The sequence below is a fragment of the Felis catus genome, chromosome C2, assembly GCF_018350175.1.
Source record: "Felis catus isolate Fca126 chromosome C2, F.catus_Fca126_mat1.0, whole genome shotgun sequence".
NCBI lineage: Eukaryota > Metazoa > Chordata > Mammalia > Carnivora > Felidae > Felis > Felis catus.
This window is the reverse complement of record NC_058376.1, coordinates 126,640,455-126,648,892: the sequence shown is the minus strand read 5'-3', so window position 1 is coordinate 126,648,892 and position 8,438 is coordinate 126,640,455.

Sequence of the window (8,438 nt, the reverse complement as noted above, 5' to 3'; positions counted from 1 at the left end):
CCCAGGTGCCCCTTGGCTACTTCCATCTTAACTCCCTTTTATTTAGAAGGAGTCTCCCATTATGGGATTCTTGATGCCAAACGGGTTAGATCCTTTTCAGGCTGGGGTGTAGGCATGTTACTTAGTCTCTGACAATCTGATGCATTCCCAGTCAAAACTATGAATGTGGGAGTAATGCAAAAATACATGACAATATAGAAACTATTCACAGTGGTGGTATGGCCTTGAGAATCCAGGGGCAGTGGCAGCAAGGCCTGGCAATAGTGGTTTTAGGTCAGTATCCTAACCAGACTGTTCTTGTGGCATGAGCTTCTCTGTGTTTTCCTGCTTCTCAATTCACTTGATTTTTGACTTTTTTTTTTCCAGCTTTCTTTGACAATTTCCTCCTTCCAATAATTAATTTTCTTCTTCATATATCCAGAACCAATTTCCATCTACACTATCAGTCCCATCTATACTGTACTCTCCTCCCAAACTAGAGTCACTAGGATTACCATTTATTAAGCACCTAATACATACCTGCCACTGTGATAGGCACTTTACATATGCTATCAAACTTAATTTAATTCTTCCAAGTATTCTATAGTGTCAGTGTTATTATTGCCATTTATAAATATGACAATTATAGCTCAGAGATTGATTTTCCTGGTTACACTGCTTGTGAGTGTCACTTGGCATTCAGTTTTGATGGCATCAAGCACGTTCTTACATTGCACCAGAAATGCTTCACCAAGTTTTAAATTACTGCAGTACTTCTTTCTAGGGCTTCTTACAGCCTATGACCATTTGATTCTGTAAGTGAAGACTACATCAGCATTTACTTAATCCCTTCCCTTTCCTCCTTCCTTGCTTTCTTTCTCTTTTACCCTCCCTCCTGTTCTCTGTCCTTCCTTCTTGACAAAATAACAAACCATGTGTGATGGCAGAGAGTACATAGTGGCAATCAGTTCTCTTGCTGACCTTCCTTAGACTGCATTGCAATCTAAGATGTTTCCTCCCAAGCTTCCTTCCTTCTTCCTCTCATTCATTCAGGGCACACTTGCATTAATTATAAGGTTGAAATCTGGGGGGAATTGGATAGTATGAACTATACCTTGATGATACTCATTACTTTTGATGTTCCCCAGTAAGCATGCCTCAAATGTCAACAACACCTTCAGAAAACAAGGTTCCCCAAGCCCCATGAGAAAGAAGCTGCCTGTAGTGATGGAGGTGAGGGTCAGATCATTTCATTTTTCAAGAGAAACTGGAGTAGGGAGAAACACAATTCATTCAGTGATCGAATATCTTTCATATATCAGGACCCATTGGGCAGTGGAAACATAGTAATATAAATTATAAAATCCTTCCTCTAAAATTTTTTTTAACGTTTATTTATTTTTGAGACAGAGAATGAACGGGGGAGGGGCAGAGAGAGAGGGAGACACAGAATCGGAAGCAGGCTCCAGGCCCTGAGCCATCAGCTCAGAGCCCGATGCGGGGCTCAAACTCACGGACGGCAAGATCGTGACCTGAGCTGAAGTTGGAGGCTTAACAGACTGAGCCACCCAGGCGCCCCTAAAATCCTTCCTCTAAAGAAGCTCATAATCCAGTAGAGTCATATCTAGTTAATTTTTCCAGTTCTAGATGTTAATTGTAATTGCTTTAGAACAGCATAATTCATACCAAGTGTTTAAAATCATCTATTGTAATAGAAATGATTGTGAAATTAGTATAATCCATAGAGACTTTTAGAATTGTAGCAGGAATTATGAAAGAAAAAGAAGTTAGGAGGCAAAGGCACTCATTAAAAGAAACATTTATTAATCTAGTATCATGACTCTTAGACTTTTTAAGTAGTTGGAAGAGGGCTAGGAAGGAGGAGGGTGAGAGAAAAAGGAAGAGTCCTTGTTGTATCATGGCTTAATTTTAGCTTAAATGCAATATACAATATCTAGAATGCAAAATCCAGTATCCAGAAATGTAGAGAATCACTAAGACTCTTTTGGTTGAGAAGAGAAAGGGCATCCTCAAGGGTGGTAGAATCACTATATTCGAAAGGCAATAATGGAACTGTCCTTTTGAGCTCAAAGACTCTTTGAATCTCCATCCCTTTTCATACCTTTAACCATTGCAGCTAGTGTACCCAGTGTTTCACTGTTCTGAACACATAAATCCAAACCTCAGGTATAGCTATAAACTATAACATGAGTGGGAAGGGTGAGGTCAGCAAAACGTGAACAATGCAACATATTAAGCAAGCACTCATAGAAGTAGGGACAAACTGTGGGAAAAAGAGAAGAGTGCACAACTTTTGCGGGATTAAAAGCTGTTGGGTATCAGAAGGAAGTGAACTAATACCTCAAGAAAAGCCAGGAAGGTGAAGAGTATTCTTGGAGAAAGTGAAGGATAGCTAGTGGGTCAGGTACAGAGGTTGGAGAAGACCTCCAAGGAAGTACTGAACTGGTGGAGGAGAGAATAAGGAAGCAACTGGTGGCCTAAGGGGCAGAACTATGCTTCACAGGTCTGAAAAAGGTGGGAGACTGAGAGGGGGAAGTAGAGAAGGGCAGGTTGCTGAGCAGAGGACAGGGGAAAAGGAGAAGCTAAGAGGCAGGAATGCAGGGAACTGCTTAGGGAAGAGGAATCACTAAAGTTCTATTGGTTGAGAAAGACAGGGACCTTTAGATAGAGGGACGAGGGCAGCATGTTCAGTGATGGCAGGAGCAACACAAATGATTCTAGCCAGACCAAAGTTTCCAAAGTGAAATTTGCCGATGGGACAGTAGGGAAGCACTTTCTGCAATCCAGGTAGCCAGAGAAAGTGTAAACCTCTCTCATATAGATAGCACCCATACAAGGTAGAAATTGATGAGAGCCATAAATGAGCAGGGGGTGGGGTGGGGAGCAGATGTGAGTTTAGAGAAAAGAGAAGTTACTTATAATGGGAAATAGTGTTAGAGGTGATGTTTAGAATTGGATACATTAGATTTGGATACACAGAGATGGGGTTGAAGAGAACAGCAAGGAATAGCAAGAATCATCCATGATTTAGTATAGTGTAGTGAATTGTGTCCCCCCCCCCCACCCCAAGAAGACATATTTAAATCCCTAATCCCTGGTGCCTGTGAATGTGACCTTAATAGGATAGAGTTTTGCACATGTCATCAAGTTAATGATCTCAAAATAAAGTCATCCTGGATTTGGGGTGGACCCTAAATCCAATGAATGGTGTCCTAACCAGAAAAAAAAAAGGAGAGGGAGATCACAGACATGGAGACAAACGGAAGAAGGGTGTGTGAAGATGGATGAGAGATTGGAGTTCCTCAGCCCCATGTTAAGGAACACCAGGAACCTCTGGAAGCTGGAAAAGGCAAGAAAGTATTCTCGTCTAGAGACTTTGAAGGGAGAGTGGCCCTGCCAACCTTTGATGTTGGATTCATGGCCTCTTTCTAGAACTGTGAGAATAAACTTCGGTTGTTTTAAGGCACCAATTTTGTGGTTATTTGTTGCAGCAGTTCTAGGAAATTGATTTCTGTGACTTCTGCCAGCAACCGAGGGTGTCTCTGACTAAAGTCAGAGTTATCTAAAAGAAGGGTTGGGCCTTCACATGGTGATCATGATGGAAATTCAAGGGTTTGAGAGACAGGAGTGTTAGAGTAGGCAGAGTTTAAATACTTACACAGAGGGAACCAAAGTGTTATATTGAGGGCCAGGTGCAGTGTGAAGAAAGGGTTTGGGAACAGTAGGAGGTGAGTTGAGAAAAATGCCTGGTTCCAGCTCTTAGAAGTGGAGCAATTTTTAGGGATTACAAGGTCCAGTGTGTTGGTGGCTGAAGTGGTTGAGAAAAGTGCCTGGTTCCAGCTCTTAGAAGTGGAGCAATTTTTAGGGATTACAAGGTCCAGTGTGTTGGTGGCTGAAGTGGAACAGAGTTGAAGGCCTTTCATGTTGAGAAAGCTGAAGAATTCTGAGGCCAGGGAGCCAGGGCATATCAGCATGATGGCTGAATGGACTCTTTAAGAATGGTGGTGGACATGCATCTTTTCCTGCCCTAGGACGTCCATGCTCTAGTTCTAATACTTTCAGATTCAGATGCAGGCTTACGCCATTAACCCTCCTGCTCTCCCTTTCTCAGACCTTTGGACTCTGACTAAATTGCAACGCAGGCTTTCATGGTTCTCCATCTTTTTAAAAAAATAAAACCATCTGATCTTTAATATTCATTGATATATATGAAAAACATGCAATAAACTATAAATATTACAGAGCACTTTTTATTGAGGTATAACTGACATACTATGTTAATTTCAGGGGTACAACATAATAATTTGATATTTGTATATATTGCAAAATGATCACTATAACAAGTCTGGTCACCATACATAGTTACATTTTTTTCTTGTGATGAGATTTTTAAGCTTTACTCTCCTAGCAAGTTTCAGTAATGCAATGTGGTATTATTAACCACAGTCACCATGCTGTACATTTCATCCCCATGAGTTACTTATTTTATAACTGGAAATTTTTACCTTTTGACCCTCTTTGCCAATTTCACTGACTCCCCACCCCCCACCTCTGGCAACCACCAATCCATTCTCTGTATCTATGAGCTTGGTTTTATTCTTTCCTTTTTCTTTCTTTCTTTCTTTTTCTTTCTTTCTTTCTTTCTTTCTTTTCTTTCTTTCTAGATTTCACATATAAGTTAAATCACACTGTATTTGTCTTTCTCTGCTTAATTTATTTCACTTTATGCCCTAAAGATCCATCCATGTTGTCACAAATGGCAAGATTTCATTCTTTCTCATGGCTGAATAATATTTTGATATTATATCTCGTAACTTCTTTAGCTATTCATCTGTCAGTAGACACTTAGGTTGTTTCCATGTCTTGGCAGTTATAAATAATGCTTCAATGAACATGGGGGTGCATATGACTTCTTGAGTTAGTATTTTTATTTTCTTTGGATAAATACCCAGACATGGAATTGCTGGATCATATGGTAGATCATTTTTTAATTTTTTTTGAGGATTATCCATACTGCTTTCCATAGTGGCTGCACCGAATTACCCTCCCACCATCAGTACACAAGGGTATTTCCCATCCTTACCAACACTTGTTACCTCTTATATTTTTGAAATTAACCATTTTAACAGGTGTGAGATGATACCTCATTATGATTTTGATTTGCATTTCCCTGATAATTAGTGATGTTGAGCATCTTTTCTTATACCTTTTAGTTATCTGTTTGTCTTCTTTGGAAAAATGTCTATTCAAATCTTCTGCCCATTTTTATTTTTATTTTATGTTTTTGGCAATTTTTAAATTATTTATTTGAGAGAGAGAGGGAGGGAGAGAGAAAAAGGGGTAGATGAAATCCCAGCATGGAGCTGGACATGGGGCCCCATCCCATGACCCTGGGACCATGATCTGAGCTGAAATCAAGAGTTGGATGCTCAACTGACTGAGCCACCCAGGTGACCTGGTTCTGCCCATTTTTAAATAAGATTGATTTTTTTTATTGAATTGTATGAATTCTTGATATATTTTGAATATTAGCCTTTTATTAGCTATATGATTTGCAAATATTTTCTCCCACTTAGTGGGTTGCTTTTTCATTTTGTTGATGTCCTTTGCCACACAGAAGACTTTTAGTTTGATGTAGTTCCACTTACTTTTGCTTTAGTTGCCTTTACATTTGGCATCAAATAAAAAAATCATCACCAAGGCCTATGCCAAAAACTTACTGCTTATGTTTTTTTCCTAGGAGTTTTATGATTTTTGGGTCTTATATTCAAGTATTTAATCCATTTTTAGTAAATTTTTGTGTATGCTATTTGGTAGTCGTCCCAGTTTCATTCTTTTGCATGTGGCTGTATAATTTTCCCAACACCATTTATTGAAGACATTGTCCTTTTACCATTGTATATTCTTGGATCCTTTGTCATAAATTAATTGATCATATGTGTGTGGGTTTACTTCTAGGCACCCTGTGTTTCTTCCAATACCATACTGTTTTGATTACTATAACTTTGTAATATAGTTTGAAATCAAGGAGTGTGATGCCCCCAGCTTTTTTCTTCTTTCTCAAGAGTGCTTTGGCTACTTGGGTTTTTTCGTGGTTCTATACAAATTTCATATTTTTAATTGTATTTCTATGAAAAATGCCATTTGAATTTTGATACAGATTGCATTGAATCTACATACTGCTTTGGGTAGTATGGACACGTTAACAGTATTAATTCTTCCAACCCATGAGCTTGGAATCTCTGTCCACTTATTATGTCTTCTCCAACCTTACATTAACCTCTTACAGTTTGAAGTACACAGGTCCTTTATCTTGGTAAAAATCATTTTCAGATATTTTATTCTTTTGATGCAATTGTAAATGGGATTATTTTCTTAGTTTCTGATAGCTCATTGTTAGTGTATAGAAACACAGTGGATGTTTGCATATTGATTTTATCCTGCAACTTTGCTGAGTTTATTAGTTCTAATGTTTTTCATTAGAGTCTTTAGGGGTTTCTCTATATAATTTCATGTCATCTGCAAATAGTGACAGTTTTATTTCTTTCTTTCCAATTTCGGTGCCTCTTGCGTATTTATTTTTTTTTTGCCTACTTGCTCTGGTCCATCTTTCAGATAGAAGAATGCATGACTTCTTAGCCTCAATAACAACATGAGCCAATTCTTACAATAAATCTATTCATATATATATCTACATATATCCTAATGGTTCTCTTTCTCTGGAGACCCCTGAATAATACAGCAGGAGAGAGGAGGAAAGTGAGCCTTGTGTGGAAATCACAGGAGAAGGGAGAGGGGTGTGTGTTATGGAGGTCAGAAAATGCTGAAAGGTGGCACCAACAGATGGCAAAAACTTCAAAGAAAGAACAGCTCAACAATGGTGGAAGAATGGTCTGGAAGTGCCTCTGGGAAAAGGAACAGAAGAGCTCTGCTCATTTCCCACAGCGCTTAGGGAGTCAGAAAAGATGAGGATTTTGGTGTGTGGTGTGGGAAAACCAGTTTCCAGTTCTTAATAATTACAGTTTCTTTAAAACAAATTTTAAATGTTTATTTATTTTTGAAGGAGAGAGAGACAGAGCATGAGAGGGGGAGGGGCAGAGAGAGAGGGAGCCACAGAATCCGAAGCAGGCTCCAGGCTCTGAGCTGTCAACACAGAGCCTGACGTGGGGCTCGAACCCAGAGCTGTGAGATCATGACCTGAGCCAAAGTCGGATGCCCAAACAACTGAGCCACCCAAACGCCCAATAATACAATTTTAACTGAAATTTAAAGACAGGGTTCTTATGACCCAATCTTAGCAGTCCAAGGCACGCAGTCTAGAAAAAAAAAAAGTAACTAAAGCATTTCATTTTTTTTTTCCATTAAAAAATAAAACACTAAGGAGAGAAGTACATTCATAAGGCATAAGAAACATTTTAAAAATCCTCTCTTCTCATACGGATGGCAGCTCCTCTCCAAAATTTCCTCTCACACCCTTTTACTTTCAACCACCTCAAACTTGCTAAAGTGACAAGACACCTGGATTGCATTAAGAGTAATTGACTGATCTGAAATTAATTGCTGCATTTGTACTGAGGCCACACCTCTCACGGGCTGCTACCAGCCAAGCATGGGCAGGAATATTTTGGCTCTAGGACTCCTTGACAGCCTTGCTGAACTTTCCTTAAACGTGCACAGTAGTCTAAGGAGCTCCTAATCACCTTTTTTCCTTCCCTTTCTCCTTGGCTGGGGTTCAGACTTGTACTGCAATCTGATAGTTCTCCCAGCCTCTCCCAGCTGCTGCCCCATTTTCTCTCACAGGTCGTTCCCCTAATTGATTTCTTGCACATTTAATTCCTTTCTTGGCAGCTGCTTCTCAGAAGATCTGGATAACACGCTCACCCAAATATGTGTGACCTTTTCCAAATTTACTCCTTCCTTCCATTTCACCCATCTTCACTGACAGTGATCACTGACTAGGATAGAACAGCTAGGTCAGGGTGACTTCTGTTTCAAAATGGAGAAATAATGCAAGCAAGGAGGACTAGGGGCAGGAAAACAGCCCGGAGTATGCTAGGATTCCAGAGGGTAATTACCAGGTAGTTCAATCGTCCTTCTACCCCACCTCCACCCATCCTAGGCTGGGAATTCCATCTGAGGTAAAGAATAACAGTATAGCTCTACAGGACTGTATATATAATACCCATGGTAGGGCACTAAAACAGTGAGGAGGAAGAATGAGAGGAGGGGAAAGGGAAAGTGGAGAGAGAGGGAAAAATTGGGTTCAGTCTAACATTTATGGATCCCTCCTGGGCTTTCTGCTAAGCACTGGTTATTGAAAGTTAAATAAGAAAAACTTCCTTGCTTTCCTGAGGGACTGATACTTTCCCTAACCTAGGCAGAAGGGGGATCAGAGTACTGCCTTGAGGAGATGAGACCTGAGCAGAGCTTGGAAGGAT